This window comes from Atractosteus spatula, chromosome 23, assembly GCF_055471065.1.
Source record: "Atractosteus spatula isolate fAtrSpa1 chromosome 23, fAtrSpa1.hap1, whole genome shotgun sequence".
Lineage (NCBI taxonomy): Eukaryota > Metazoa > Chordata > Actinopteri > Semionotiformes > Lepisosteidae > Atractosteus > Atractosteus spatula.
This window is the reverse complement of record NC_142728.1, coordinates 14,884,006-14,899,154: the sequence shown is the minus strand read 5'-3', so window position 1 is coordinate 14,899,154 and position 15,149 is coordinate 14,884,006. Positions and strand designations below refer to the sequence as shown.

Below are 15,149 nucleotides of genomic sequence, written 5' to 3'. Positions count from 1 at the left end.
GGATGAGATGCAAAACCGAGGTCCTGACTCTCTGTGGTCATTAAAAATCCCAGGGCCTTTCTCGAGAAGAGCTGGGGTGTTACCCCAGTGTCCTGGCCATATTTCCCCCTGGCATTTACCAATCATGGCCTCCTAATAACCCCCCTCTCTGAACTGGCTCCATCACTCTGCTCTCCTCCCCACTGAGAGCTGGTGTGTGGGGTGCAGACGCGCATCATCCAGGTGGGGGCTGCACACTGGTGGTGGTGGAGGGGATCCCCATTATCTGTAAAGCGCTTTGAGTGGAGTGCCCAGAAAAGCGCTATATAAGAATAATGAATTATTATTATTTATTATTAACCTCCCTTCGGCTCATACCACACAACTCTTTGCTGTCCAAGAGCTCGCCGTGCTTTGAGGCTGGTACTGCACTTTACCACAGAGCACCAGAGACAAACCGCAGCAGAGGGACAGCCGGCTCTCGGACCGGAGCCAGGCCCCTCTCTCGTCCGGGCTGCTGTCCAGGACGAGTCAGCGCCCTGCCCCACCGATACACGGCCAAGCGCTCCTTCTCGGAGAGCCGGGGAGCAAGCAATGCAGCCGGGGAGGACGGCCCGATGAATAAAGCTCTCTTTGCGGCCGGTGCATGTCTGACAAGAAACCGTAACAACCTGCACCGAAAAGGCCCGCACTGTAGCAAACCTGCACTCACAGAGAGGGAGAATCTGCCCAGTCATGCTGTGGACATGCCGAGTCACAGGTAGGGGTGGGGGGGACGATTCCAGAGACCAGGAAACCGCAGCATCTTTCAGGGGACTGACCATCGGATCCCACCAACGAGGCCATCTTTCCGTTCTTATTTTTAAAACCCCGTCGTGGCCAGACATTGGAGAGCGTCCGGGATGCGTTCGGCTCCGGCAGGAGAACAGTTTAACAAGCAGCTCTGCTCCCCCGGGCGCTGCGGTTAGGGGGGAGACGCGCTACTGTACGAGGCAGCTGTTTTCCAGCGTTCGGGGCAGCTAAAGCGAACGCAAAAAAAAAAAGTGCGCGCGGAGGATCTCATGTAATATTATACTGTTCAGGAAGGAAAGAAAAATGTGCTGGAAGTTGACACCATATCCCCCCTCCTCCGTCAGCTCCGGACACACAGAGAGAAGAAGGGGGGGGGGTACGTCTCAGGGGGTCAGTGTGGGGGGGGGGGGGGACCTGATAAACACACAGTCTCATTAGAGTCGGCCCAGCGACTTAACGAGCGTTTAATCCGACAATTAGCATTAGGGCTCTCGGAGACCGCTAGTGCGGTGCCGGAGGGAACTGTGGGATCGCAGCAGGAAGTCAGTGTGTCTGTTTGGAAGGAAAAGAGGGGGCAGAGAGTTTGTGTGTGTTCGTGCGTGCGTGCGTGCGTGCGTGTGTGTGTGTGGCGGGGGGGGTTAGTTTAGTATGTCTGTCGACCTTCCAGGAGCTTGGACCTCTGTCTGTGCAAACATGCAAGGGGCTCCCGTGTCTGCGCACAAGGATGGCAAAGGGTTCTGAGCTCATGTCTGCAGACTGAAACCTTAAAACAAAAACAAACTCAAGACTAGTTTGGACTACAGGCAGGAGCTGTGGTCGGCTGGAACTCGGGAGCCAGCTGTGAGCATGGGGAGCTGGGTGCCGGTCACATCGACAGGACGTGGGAAGAGCACACGGTCGGGTCCAATAAACAGAATTCGCCCCAGCCCCAAGTCCCTTCACTGATCTGCCCTTGCGGAAAAGCCCGTGAACACAATGCACTCACCGACCGCTCATCAGAAGTCCGTCTGGGCAACCCTTCACCCCCCTAAACCAGGTCCCCCCACAACCTGGGGCATGCAGACATTCATGCCTACAGACCAAGTTACGCACACATCACTAAATTTAATGGCACCAGCAAAATTTCAAGGACAAAGAGAGATCCCAGCATTATTGCAATCGTTTTGGCTGCACACTGGTGGTGGGGGAGGGGATCCCCTTTACCTGTAAAGCACTTTGAGTGGAGTGTCCAGAAAAGCGCTATATAAGTGTAAGCAATTATTATTATCAGGCAGGATAAAACCCGCTACCGGAATGAAAATTATGATGAAACGACAGCTTCAAGCTGAAGGAGCCAGGAGCGTGGCCGGGATTGGGATGAAGCCGGCTTGTTCCTGGCGGCTTCCCCACGCTGTCTCCCGCTGGGACAGGAGCCGGGCCGCTGCTTCAGAGACCCGACGAGGTCCGGCCAGCAGGGCAGGAGTTACCGGCGCTTCGGTCACCAGCATGCCCTGTAACCCGCCGGTCGGCGAGTCTTGGCTCGAGAAAGCACGCGTCCACTTCTAAAGAGACGACCCGAGAGCTCTACTGGAAGAAAAAAGCAGGCCGGAGCTGTGAGAGGAGGAGGAGACGGGCAGGGGTGCAGGGAGAGAGAGTCCTGGGGCAGCGGTGCCCGGCTCTCCCGTTCCCAGGCCTGCGGCCCTAATTGCCGGATTTCGGTTCACATCCCCCTCTCGGTTCGCATTAGCATCCGGAAGAGAGCCGAGCTGGAAAAAGCCAAGAGCAGCGAAAAGGGAGAGCGGAGGGAGGGAGGGAGGAGAGAGCACCGCCCTCGCCGACAGCCCTAGAGGCCCAATCGGATTCGGATCTCCCCAGCGGCGGGCGCCGCACGGTGACCGAACGAGGTCCCCCCGACTTCTGTTATCTAAACGGGTCAGGACTGCGTCAAACAGCACCGGTTATACATTTCAACTGGTCCAAAAAAATACACTGACAGCTGACAGGTCGAGTTTATCCATCCCTGAGAGATCACCCACAGATAAGCTTTTAATAAACCGGGCAGAGGGAGGATAATCGCTGCCTTTGCAATTTCAGGGCTCGTACCTCTGGCATTGCAAGATGTAAATACCATATGCACGCAGTCCTTTGAGACGGGCAGGCCTGAAAAGCAGACTGCGAGATCATTGGGGGCAGTAGGACCTACACAGACTGCAGGGTGAGCGCCCCCTACTGGCCCCACTAACACCTCTTCCAGCAGCAACCTTAGCTTTCCCATCCAGGAGGGATGGTCTCCCATCCAGGTACTGGCCAGGCTCACGCCTGCTGAGCTGCAGTGGGGCTGCCAGCAGGGCGATCTGGCTGCTGGCACGCAAACTACATTAAGCTTTGGATTTCTGTTGCTTCCTCTACACCCATTGCAACAGTCCGTCACAGAACCGGCCTGCGCTGACCCCCCCCCTCTTCACTTCCCCTTCCTCGGGACAGCGGTGTCTCCGGTTCTGGGATCGTGATGCCTGCGCCCGCAGGGGTCGCGCTGGGGGGCAGCGAGACGGGCTCCGGGTGCTCTTCCCTCCTCGGAAGCGTGGAGCTCCGACCGGGAAGAGGGAACAGCTGCCGACAGGGGGAGCGGAGAGAGGAGAGCCCAGTCTCCCACCCGGGAGGCCTGGGAAAGCTCCAGCCCCACCTACAGGCAGCACGGGGTAGTGCACGCCTCTCCGGCAACCGCACAGGAGACAGAAGAGGCACGACATCAATACTGTAACTTCGGACCGGAAAAGTACAGTGCAGAGGAATGCAGCAAAAAAAAAAAAAGATTTTTAAAGATAGATCACAGAAGAAAGACAGACGCCAGATACCGGCCCTCCTTCAGTCTTCCGCACTCCACGTTGGATGCTGGAAATGCAAACTGTAGGAGCAGTAAAGGAAGCTCAACGGGACAAAAGTCAGGACGAGGTAAACACCTGGAAGCATGTTACATGTTACTTAAGTGTTGCATGACTATCATGCAGGCAGCTTGAAGAAGCGCATGATGATAAAGACGGAAGTGCCCGTTATCGACCCAAAAGCATTTTCAAGAAGCAACAGGAACATTAAACAAAATACCAGGACGTTGAGCTACAAGAGCAGAATTTAAAATCAGGCGATCTTATGGTTACATATGTGCGATGTACCAGTAAACACCCACTAAGAATGCCGTGCACAGGGTTGGTTGCCACATTACAGAGAAGAGACTGCTGCTCTAGGATCGGTTCAGAGAAAAGCAAATTGCCACTGCACAGCAGATTAGCTGAAGAGTAAGGGCTTTAAGAGCCCAGATTGGAATGTAGCTAGGGCCAACACCCTTGCTCTTACAAACACCACTCCAGGATCTTTATTGCCCAAGCAGTCGGGCCATCCTTTAGATAAGATGGTTTTTAAACTGAGGTCATCCACTACTGCACATTGTCCCCTGGTCTGTATTGGGCACCCAGCTCCAGAGCAAAGTGCGCCCCCTACTGGTCCACCAGCGCCACTTCCAGCAGAATCCTGGATTTCCTGAGAGGTCTCCCAACCCAACCTTGGTACTGACCAGACCAAGGGCTAGTCTCCGAGATCTGACCGCATCAGGCCGCAAAGTGGTAACACAAAAAAAAATAATCAAGAGAGATATAAGGGGGAAAAAAAGAACGAGTTGGGGTTGAGTCAGATGCTGCAAGACTGAAGTGACTAAAACAGGCAAGGGGTTGGACACAGCTGACTGGACCGCGGCTCAGCCAGGGAAAGATTGGAGCGGACTGGAGTCCATAGTCTCCCGGCTGGACAGCTCGTTCCTGATACCTTCCCACCCCTCGTGTTAAGAAGAGCATCCTGCCTCTTGCTCTTACATCAGCTTCCCATTAAAACACCGAGAGCTTCGGAGGCGACACGTGCACATGTATCTCTCGCCCTTTCGAGTCCGGTGAGACTGGACCTATTCGGGATGCACTATTTCAGCCGCAGGAGAAGTGCAGAGGACCCCCTGAGCGAGCGGCAGGCGCCGTGACCCCTGACACACGGCCCCCACTGGCTCAGATCAGAGCCCCGATAAACGTGTTCAAAAGCCCCTGCTGCTGCTGCTGCTGCTGCTGCTTCGGAGAGCTCGTCCTCCAGTACTGCTCTTGCGTCTCCCAGCGTCCCTTTACGAGCGACCGCAGACGATCGCACTTCCTAACGGAACGCTTCCCCTGCAAGAAAACATCCTCCCGTCGTGATCCCCGATTCCCCCACCCCCAGTCGCCGTCAGTCCGCGCTTCTCTCCCTGTCCTCCTGCAGGCATCAGGAGGCCACCTTGCCAGTCCTATCTAACACCAACACCACGTCCCCCGCCCCCCCCCCTCCAGTTCCTGTTCCGAAGAGCATAAACAGCGCTGTCTGCCCCAGGCCAGTTCTCATGACATCACCGCCCGGCAGGAATGCACGGTCGGCCTCAAAACATTTTTTGAAACTGTAAAACAGCTCGCAGAGGGAAGGAAGCGCTCTCTTCTCGCTTTTCGCGGAGCTCTGAACTCTCTCTCTCTCCCTCCCCCCCCCCCCCCCGGCTGAGGAGGGCTGCTGCAAGGGAAAATATTTAACCCCTCGTGCTCCCGAGTGACTGTCATATCCACACACCTACCCGGACAGCAATGGAGGTCATCAAACCGAGACTGGACTTGCGGTGCTGACCGTCCTCCACGTGTGCAGTGCGAGACCGCGCTGCAGCCTAACTTGCATGACTCGCCACTCTCGGACCCGAGCAGCTCTCGCGAGCCGCGATCACTATCCCTCCACGCACCTCTCATCGATACAGAGGATTCTGCGGAATAACGAAGTGGGGCAGCTCAGCTCAGGGAAAGGGGGGCAGGGGGCGGTTTAAAAAGCACGCTCCAGCAAACCTGCTGTGCACGTTTTCGGAAGACCGTGCAGACTCCACACAACAAGATCACCTAAGGCCATAACCGGAACCCAAGCTCCCACAGGTCCAGGCACCACCGAGTCGCAGTATCGTCCCACAAGCACAGACGCACAGCAGCCTGACAGCGAGACAACGGTCTGCGAATTTTTATCGCGTGGAGACTCCAGGCGTCCTTCCACCCTGCTCCCTTCTGCTTGTGTGCGACTGTGCCGGGGGGAGGGGGGGCCGCCAGGTTAAGAACCCGACGCGAAAGCAGGGACGACTGCCAGCGTTATTTGTTGCCTTTCTTTATTTAATCGGAATTCCAGCCCCCCCCCCCCCGGCAGCCTTATCAGCAGCGCGCTCCCCCTTTTCCTCCCGGAAATAACGCGGGAAATAACGCGGGAAATAACGCGGCCGCGCTGGGAAAGAGGCGAGGGGAAATGACGCGGCCCGGCTCATTGTGTCGGCTCTCTCGGCGGAGGAAGAGCCCCATCGAGATTCCTATCGGGCTGACGGAGCTGTCCGGGAGGAGGGGGGGGGTTTGGGGGGCTTTGGGGCAGGAAGACCCCCCCCCCCCCCCCTGCATGCGCGGGGCTTCGCAGACAATGGGGGGGGGGTTGGGGGGCACATCAAACGGAGCGCACCGGCAGGACCTGCTGGCCTCACGAAAGAGAGAAACAGGGCCCAGCGGGGCCAACGAAAACAGACCAGGTCGCTCCTCTGTGCGCAAACACACAGCGATGACAAACAGGACATTCCTGGTGGTGGTGGGGGGGGGGGGCACTGGAATTTTAAACGCTGCCCCAACCGGAGACCATTTTTGCTGTGAAGGTAGGTGTGCGGGTTTTGGCGGGGGGGGTGAAGAGTCAAGGCAGTGTGCGATATTAACCCCTGGGACAGGAGGGGGCAGGGGGAGGCGCCCCGATTCGGATGAGAAGACCCGGCTCTCCGGCGGCTATCCCTACACCCACGGGAGACGGGGCCGCGCTCCTACCTACACCGATCCGACCTGAGAAGCCCATCCCTCGTTCGACAGGAACGCTGGGGCCCCGCAGTGCCCGACGGGGAGAGGAAGAACCCCAAGAACCCCCAAGCGTCAGCTGGAAAAGTGGGAATCTCATAAAGGGCGAGCCTCTCCCCCCCAACACCCTACTAGAGGAATACAGACATCTGACATCTGTAAGCAACGATGCCAAAAAAAAACAACCCAAACATCTATTCTATAAAATACCTCCACTTTTAAATAGAAATACGAAGGCCAGAACTCAGACTCCCCCGTGTAGAACAGCTGCTTCCAGGTCCGGTTCTCCATATTGTACCAGTGGAGCAGAAAAGCACACAGACTGTAGTCGGCACGTCGACAACATTTTGTTGGCTTTCGTACAAGAGACCTGCAGCTAACAAAAAAAAAAGTATGAGAAAGAATCATTCAAACATGAAGGACAGGAACTGGTCTGGCTGCATATTTAAAAAAGCCCACGTGACATCCCCTCTTCTTCTCTTCCTTCACCCCTCTTGCCTCTTTCGCAAACAAGAGAACAAACCGCGGCCGAGGGAATCCGGATCGGGGCGACCCCAGAGAGAGGTCAGAGGGAACGGGGAGAGGCTGGGGGCGGCGAGGGCGGCACAGGGGGGCTCAGGCTGGGAGGCGATCTTACTGCTGGAGCCGGAGGGTGCAGTCATGCCGTCGCAGAGAGAGATGCCCAAGAGCCATGCGCTGAGGACGTGATCGCTCCCCTGAGTGAACCCCGAGACAGTGCGCTGTGAACGCAATCACTACCCCAATGAACCCCAAGAACTGTGCACTGTGGACATGATCACGTCCCCCAAGAACCATGCGCTGAGGACGTCCCCGAGTGAACCCCAAGAACCGTGCGCTGTAGACGCGATCACTCCCCGATCGAACCCCAAGAACCGTGCGATGTAGACGCGATCACTCCCCGAGTGAACCCCAAGACGGTGCGCTGTGAACGCAATCACGTCCCCCAATGAACCCCAAGAACTGTGCACTGTGGACATGATCACGTCCCCCAAGAACCATGTGCTGTGGACGCGATCACTCCCTGAGCGAACCCCAAGAAGCGTGTGCTGTTGGACATGATCACGTCTCCCAGTGAACCCCTAGAACTATGCGGTGTGGACACCATTGCTCCCCGAGTGAGCCCCAAAAAGCGTGATCACATCTCCAGTGCACACAGGGAGCTTGTAGGGATCGCTGCCTGATCGGTGTCCTGACCCCGATGTACAAGCGAAGTTAAACAGGTTTGTAACTGAACAAACCTTAAGGTGAGCTGAACCCAGAAGCCACCGAGGCTGGCAAAGACCCAGGAAGTCTATTTTTTTACACCTCACGATGCACCGAGAGGCCGACAGCTCGCGGTTCGAATTACAGGGAAGCTCGGAGGGCTTAAGATGGGGAACAGTGAGCAGTTGAGCAAGACGCTGGGACTTCCTGAGATACAGACCAGACAGATCTGACAGACGCCTGTGCTTGGCAAAGGGGAGGGACAGCAACTTGCTAAACTAGAGGAAGCAGACAGTGGAGGTCACACACGCGTCCCATTAACAGGTGCAAGTTCACCACCAGGGAGAGAACACAAATGCCGAAAGTGCAGGACGTCGGAGATGAGCGCACCTCCTGTTTGGTCTTGGGGGGGAATCAATCTCCCCGATAAGAAAGGAAAATTCTGCAGAGGAGAGAAACAAACCGGCAGTGGGGGTCTGGGACGAGCTGCCCGGCCATGTGGTCGAAGCCGATACCCCGGCTTCTTTCAGGAACCGGCTGGATGAGATTCCGGGATCAACGAGCCACTATAAATACCAAATGGGCCAGATGGGTCCCTTTCTTGTGTTCTTCTAAGGGCAGGCCTGGCAAGCGTTTGAGGTAAAAAAAAAATTCTTCCACGAGGCTCGCCCTTCTCTTTCAAGCCCTGGCCAAACACGCAGACAGCCCGTAGAGTTAAAACAGAAACTGGATTAAAAACTACACCTCGCGGTGAACATGGCCGCCGCGCTCCTCGTGATCACATGAAGAATCAGTCACATGACTTTGGGGCTGGGTTTCGAAAGCTTGACCTACCAGCAACAAAGCGAAATTGACACGACAGGCTACTTCGAACTGTCAGTGACACGACTCCGTATGTCTCTTAAGCCGATCCTATTTGGCTGTTTAGTTATGGAGGCGGGAAAGAGACCCCCTCCCCTTCCCCCTGGGTGCCTGCTGTGTCGCTTGTCATTTTCGCCACAGCGAATGAGAGAGACCAGAGAAGTCGGGATCTCTGAAAGCAGAGAGTTTCGAACCAGATCTCAGAAACGAATCCGAAAGAGAACATTTCCATGAACAAGAGATCCCGTTGAAGAAAAAGCGAAAGGGAAGATTTCGAGTCAAGGTGGAACGCGACACTTTCAGGCAAATCTCTGAGCCACCTTGGTCACCTTGGCCCCCACTGACCCAGCACGAGCCGAGCAGAACCTGGGTTCCCCTTTTTATTCCCTTGGGGGGGGGGGGTTCTTGTAACATTACCGCAAAACAGTGTGTTGTATTATGTACTGATGCACGCCAGATGCCAGGCAAAACTGAGTTTTCGGCTCCAGTTCCCTCCAGGCCGGCCCCTCCGTTTAAGTATCCGGGCTCTGCCAGCCGGTTCGGCGCGGCAGCCGGACGGCGAGTGCCAGTCAGCCTGTCGGCCGGGACAGCCCGTGCCAGCTTTCCTGCATCCGGCACCGCCGGGGTCCGGGGGTCACAGGAAACCCGGCCGCTGTCCTGCAGCGGACCGGCGTGCCAGTAAGCGGAGCGTTCCCCGGGGCTCGGCCGGTGTCGGTCATGCTGGCATTGGCCCAGGCTGCCCAGCGTCTCAGTTCGCTGGAACAGGGCCGGGATCCGCCCGGAGCGTCACAGCGAAGCAAGGATACGGCCGCCTGAGCGAACTGACAAAAGGGAAACACAAAGACAGACCCCCCACGCGCACACACACATATACCATTCTCCTCCCCTTTGAGAAATATTTGAGATTGTTTCCCTTGGAATGCTTTGGTGTTTCTGTGGAATGTCCCCTCCCTCCCTCCAGCACATCTCTGCCTTTTCACCTACAACACCTCCCCCCCCTCCCTCTCCCTCTCCCTCTCCCGAGCTTTAAATCTTCCCCTGCTTCCAGGGAGCGGATCAGCATCACAATAGATAAAGGCAAAAGGTGGGGGATCTAAGAGGGGAAAGCATTTAAGAATGGAGACGGTGGCTGATGAAGACTACAAATCTCTGCTTTTACAACCTCTGCGTCCCCCCCCCTCCTCCCCCCACCACCACACACACACACGCCACCTCCTCTCAGCCCATCCCCACAAAAATCACTGACCGCTCACGTCCAGCCTGGGGTGCCCTCCAAAGCAGGGCCCGTCTGGCGGCGGCTCTGACCCCTCTGCCACGCTCACCGGGCTCAGTCGGGCCGGGCCTTGTAGATCAAAGCCGAAGCCCCAAACCCTCAGGCCTCATCTCGCATCCGAGACCCTCCGATCCCCCAACCCCCTCTTTACGGTGCGGAAACTCTCACAGTTCTTTCGGCCTTTCCCCCCCTCAACAGCCCCCCAGCCCAGCATCAATCTCCTGTCTCCTTCATCCTGCCCCCTCTTCATCGCTGCCTCTGCCTCCTCCGTCCAAAACACACAAGACAGCCCTCGTTCACACTGGGGTCCCCAGATATTACAGTGAAAAAGCTCAGTACAACTATTGCGCAAGAGCACAGTTTCACGATCAAAGAGCTGCACGGTGTACCGTAACAACAACAACTAACATTTCAGACTAAATCCTTTAGGAATGATGTTATAACAGGGACGTCTGTAGAGGAATAGGAGGGAGTCAGAAAGCCTGGAGTTGGAACAGATCGCTGCGAAGAGGTGGAAAGCCGGTTTGGCGAGAGAAGGGGGCAGGCAGCCCAGGGAGGACGAGAAGATTTAGCGGAAGGCACAGAGGGTCACAGCAGAATTTGATTCAAGACGTTGAAGCAGGGAGCTGCGTCAGGGTGTTATTCTGCAGTACACAAATGCAAAACGCGAGGAAAAAAAACCCCATAAAAAAACCCATGGGTGTAAAAGAAAGTGCAAACAGTAAGGTGGTATAAAAACTTTGATAGAATTATTCCAGCATTTCTGAAAATCTGATCACCCCTTCCCAGTCGCCCTAGGACACTGGGGATTCGAGGATCTACAAAAGGTGTAAGCCCTGTAGGACTTGCCCGTACAGTACTGGCCGATACCGTCGAACGGGAACAGGAAGAGAGGGGATTCCTGACCCCACAATGCCCCTGAGGGGTCTGGAGAGCACGCAGGCTCTCCCGAAAAGGGAAGGAGGAATTCTGCAAGGATCTGTCAGTGCTTCCCGGCAGGGGAGAAGCGGACGGGGGGGAACTCCGCCCGCGGGCCCCGATCGGCCACACGCCTTCAGCGGGTCCTCGCGCGGCGCTCCGGCCGTCCCGACAGCAACGACAAGGCGAGGGGGGGGGGGGGGGGGGGGAATGAATAAGGAGAGGAGGAAGTCCTGCTGCTGAGAGAATGAAACGGTTTTTATGGAGTGTCAGTTTTCACAGGATGTGAGAGGGGACCGAAGTTTGAAAAGAGCCAGCGGTGGAAGGGTTAATAATCACCCTGATCCCGTCAATAGCCCAACCACCACCCCCCCCCCTCCCAACCCCTCCGCACAATAGAGGAGATTCCCGGCTCAGGAATTTCTTTCTGCCGGGATGCCTGAAGAAAGCCCTGGGAGGGAGCTGAAAAGAAGAGAGAGGAGGGGGGGGGTGTGTGGGGGGCCCACCCACCCTCACCTACTGAAAAGGCTTTTATGGCCGGCTGACAAAGGGTTAAGTCCGCCTGGGAGGGCCATCGATCACTGTCCCCCCCCTTCTCACATACAGTCAAGACCCCCAGGGCTCCTCTAAGACAGCGGCATCGCCGCGGACGCCCTGGGAACCTCCGAGCCGACCCCGCAGGATTACCGCGATGCGGCCAGCTCCAGGCGCGCCCAGGAAACCGGTGGCAGAGCACTGCGTAGAGGACAAGTAGCGGGAAGGGTGGAGGGCTGGTGGTGTGGGACGAATCGTCAGGCAGGGACGGTGACTTGCAGAGCCTGGCAGTCCTGCCTTTCCAAGGGGCGCAATCTGCAGAAGAGGCTGCGTCCGGGCTAAAACCCGAAACAGATCACGCTGCTGTGTCAGCGGGAGTCTCACTGTCTGGGCGACAATCTTTCTATGTCTCTCATCCATACCCCCCCCAATCGGCACACAGGGACAGAGCGTTTAATTCAGCGGTTCAAAACTGCACGTCTCTTACAAGCGAAGAGAGCATGAAGGCCACGGGGCTCTGAATGCCCCACGCCCTGCGGATCTCTTTCCAGACATGTAGCTTTAATGACCTTCCCCTAATTCCTTCCTCCTAGGCCCTCGGGCGTTGTTGCCTAAAGAAAATGCACCTTTGTGCACATCCCGGGTTCGGCTCAGGTCATCCCGGGGGCCAGTGCCTTTCACAGGAGCAGGAGTGCGACTTGACATGACCCTTCCCAGACACCCCCGAGCGTGCGGGAATCCCGGAAATGTGGCTGGCACTGGGAGGGTTGGTGGTGCAGATCCTGAAAACTGCCCTCAATGAGGGGGAGGCAGGGGGACCCCAAAAGATCCCAAACCACGCATCAGCCCATGAGCAGTGCCGGATTTCCCATGAGGCACTGCAGGCACAGTGCCTAGGGCCTACGAAGGACGGAAACACTAGTGACTAACGAGAAACGCGCCGGAACAACATGCTTGCGATCGACTCTAGGGGCTCCAAATCAATAATCACACGCTATCCAGCGGCTCTTCTAGAAACTAGAATTCACTGGACTCGCTCCATCGAACACGTGGTTTAGCATTAGAATAGCTGAAAGTGCATCATGCCAACCGACGTCATTCCAGTTGGCATTGACCCCTCTCTCTTTGCACATTTCGGAGTGAAAGCAAACACCAAAATCCAGCCCTGCCAATGAGCCCCCAGAGTTCGCTACGCCACCCCCTCCCCCAACAAGCTGGTGCCCTCCCTCCAGTCTGCCACGCGTGCCAACACCCACTTCAGGAACGGGGAAAAGGAGGGGTGACTCTCGGCCGGAGTCCGGGCACTGCAAGGCACGACGCCTCTCGGCCCCACAGCGACAGGCGGGTTAACGACGCCGATGACCACCAACGACCTCTCCGGCCGAGGTAGGGACCGCCAGGCACCCAGCGCGCCGGCGAGGTAGGACCAGCTTTCCTGCAGAAGCCCTCGGAGTCCCTTTCCTCTGGCCCTATCGCCTGCCGGGCTCTCCCCCCTCGCTCCAGCGATCTGCAGAGCTGTAGGAGACCCACCACAGTCTGTTCCGCACAATTTAGCTCTAATGTTTCTCCCCCACATGGAACAATTGGTTTGCAGAGACTGGGGGGGGGGGGGGGGGGGGGCTGGCAAAATTAGAACCATCCCCTAAAGCCTTCATATCTAAAAAAAAAAAGGCAGCACTCACATCGGCTCTCGAACAGGACACCTCTGTTTTGTCAGCCTTCATATCTAAAAAAAAAAAGGGCAGCACTCACATCGGCTCTCGAACAGGACACCTCTGTTTTGTCAGCTGAGATGTGGCCGTGCCGTGGGGAGGGGGAGAGAAATCAGGTGGAGAGGGGTGCGTGTGTGCGTGTGTGCGTGCGTGCGCGCGCGCGCCTCCAGTCTGAGCGACAGGTACAGCACGGTTTGCAGCGGAGGACCGCTGGCGCGTGTAAGCCCGTTTCGCAGACGAGAAGCCATTTGGCTCAGATGGCTCATTTGGCATTCCGCTCTCTGATCCAAGCTGCTCCTCCGAATGAACAAAGCATGTGTGCGCCCCCCCACCCCCCCAGCCAGCCAGCCAGCCAGCCAGCCACCCACCCACCCAACGCGGCTCTGCGGTTCACTCCAAAAACTGCGGAGTCAGAGTCAGACGCTCTCCGCGCCTGTGATTCGCGCAGGCTCGGAGGGAGCGCGAGAGGCTCGGAGAAGTCGCCCCCCCTGCTGCTGGCTCTTAGTTTTCAGACACTGGAGACCCCGTCGGGGGGGGGGTTTGGAAAAGCACGCTCTGGTTTTGAATCCAAAGTGCTTCTTTTCTAAAGGTTGCCCACTTACATCTCGTTAACTGACGCGTCCGGGAGCACACCAGTTCACAGTCCTTTTTGCTGGCTGGAGAAGGGCTCTTGCACGTTAAAAACACGCCGTTGATTTCAGAATTTTAGATCACTAGAACCAATGATCACCGCCCTTGCGTGAAGTTGGACCCAAGAGCATCAGAAACGCTAGGCGGACCCGAGCTTTCCTTAACTAACGTGCACAAGAAACGATCTGCTAACCAGTTCAAAACAGTCAGATTAGACAGATACATCCTCCAGATGCAAGTCACAGACATCAGGGATCGCCTGGACAAAACTCTGCTTGAGAAGGCAGAAAAGGAGCTATCTTAATAGCAAACACATTGTGCTTGCCGAAATGAAAGTTGCATCGGACAGAGCTCAGTACTAACAAAGAACTGACCACAAATTCCAGAGCCCACAAAGTGTTACTACACTGTGTGTGCATGCCTGATTTATTACACAACATCAGCGCTGGGATCCTGTCCAGAATCCTACCAGTGACACAGGAAAGCAGACTGCACAGTTGGATTTTTTTAACTTTTGTTTTGCTTGGAGTTTGCTGAAACAGCTCCAGTTGAATCTAATCTCAAAAGACTAATCACTTGCAGGCTCAGCCTACCCCTTATTTTCGAGAAAATATGGTCCAGTAAATATACTATTGTTCCACTAAATACCATACTTATCTCGAAAACACATGATTCAGTGGAAATGCATTTCCGAAACCTCCAGTTACAGGAACAATTCTTTCCAAACTGTTATTGTTTAGTTTTACCAATACAATAATAATAATAAAAGGCTTCGAATGCTTCCAAAAACTTCATGATCCCTTTCTTGCATTTTTGCGCAAACCCCCTGCTCTTTGAACAATGCTTTCGAAAACCCCCTATTGATAAAAAGCACATTGTCTGAAACCTCAACTAGAATTCTTTCAATCCATAAACCGCAGCTCCTAATTGCTAGCAAAAACATTTAGAAGTCCCATTCCCTGAAAACATTTCAAACCAACCTCTTCTTCAAAACACATTCACCCGACATACACAGCGTGGAAGGACGAACCACCATCCTACTCATTAAAAGCATTTACTGAAACAGACATGTTATGGATTCAAGAGCCTTCACCCAAAGCCCTTGTGGCTGGGGGCTCATATTAAATGACAAAAACTAATATGAGTTTTGTACTAATATGAGCCATATAATACTACTACGGCTTTGCTTAGAAACTCCCGTCTATAGCAGAAATGTTATAACATAGACTAGTTTGACGAGAGAAGTGCCAACAAGTTTTCCTTTCCGTGTGACAAACAGCCCTGCTCAGCAGGGATCGCATGCCCACCTTTTGAAAGCAGCGAAAGTTTTAATAA

At 55.4% G+C, this 15,149-nt stretch overlaps 1 protein-coding gene across 5 annotated transcripts in view; it reads right to left on the bottom strand.

Annotated features, from left to right (window-relative positions):
* exd3 (exonuclease 3'-5' domain containing 3) overlaps window positions 1-15,149 on the bottom strand; it is a 75,378-nt gene that overhangs the window by 30,877 nt on the left and 29,352 nt on the right. The gene's annotated exons all lie outside the window — the stretch shown is intronic.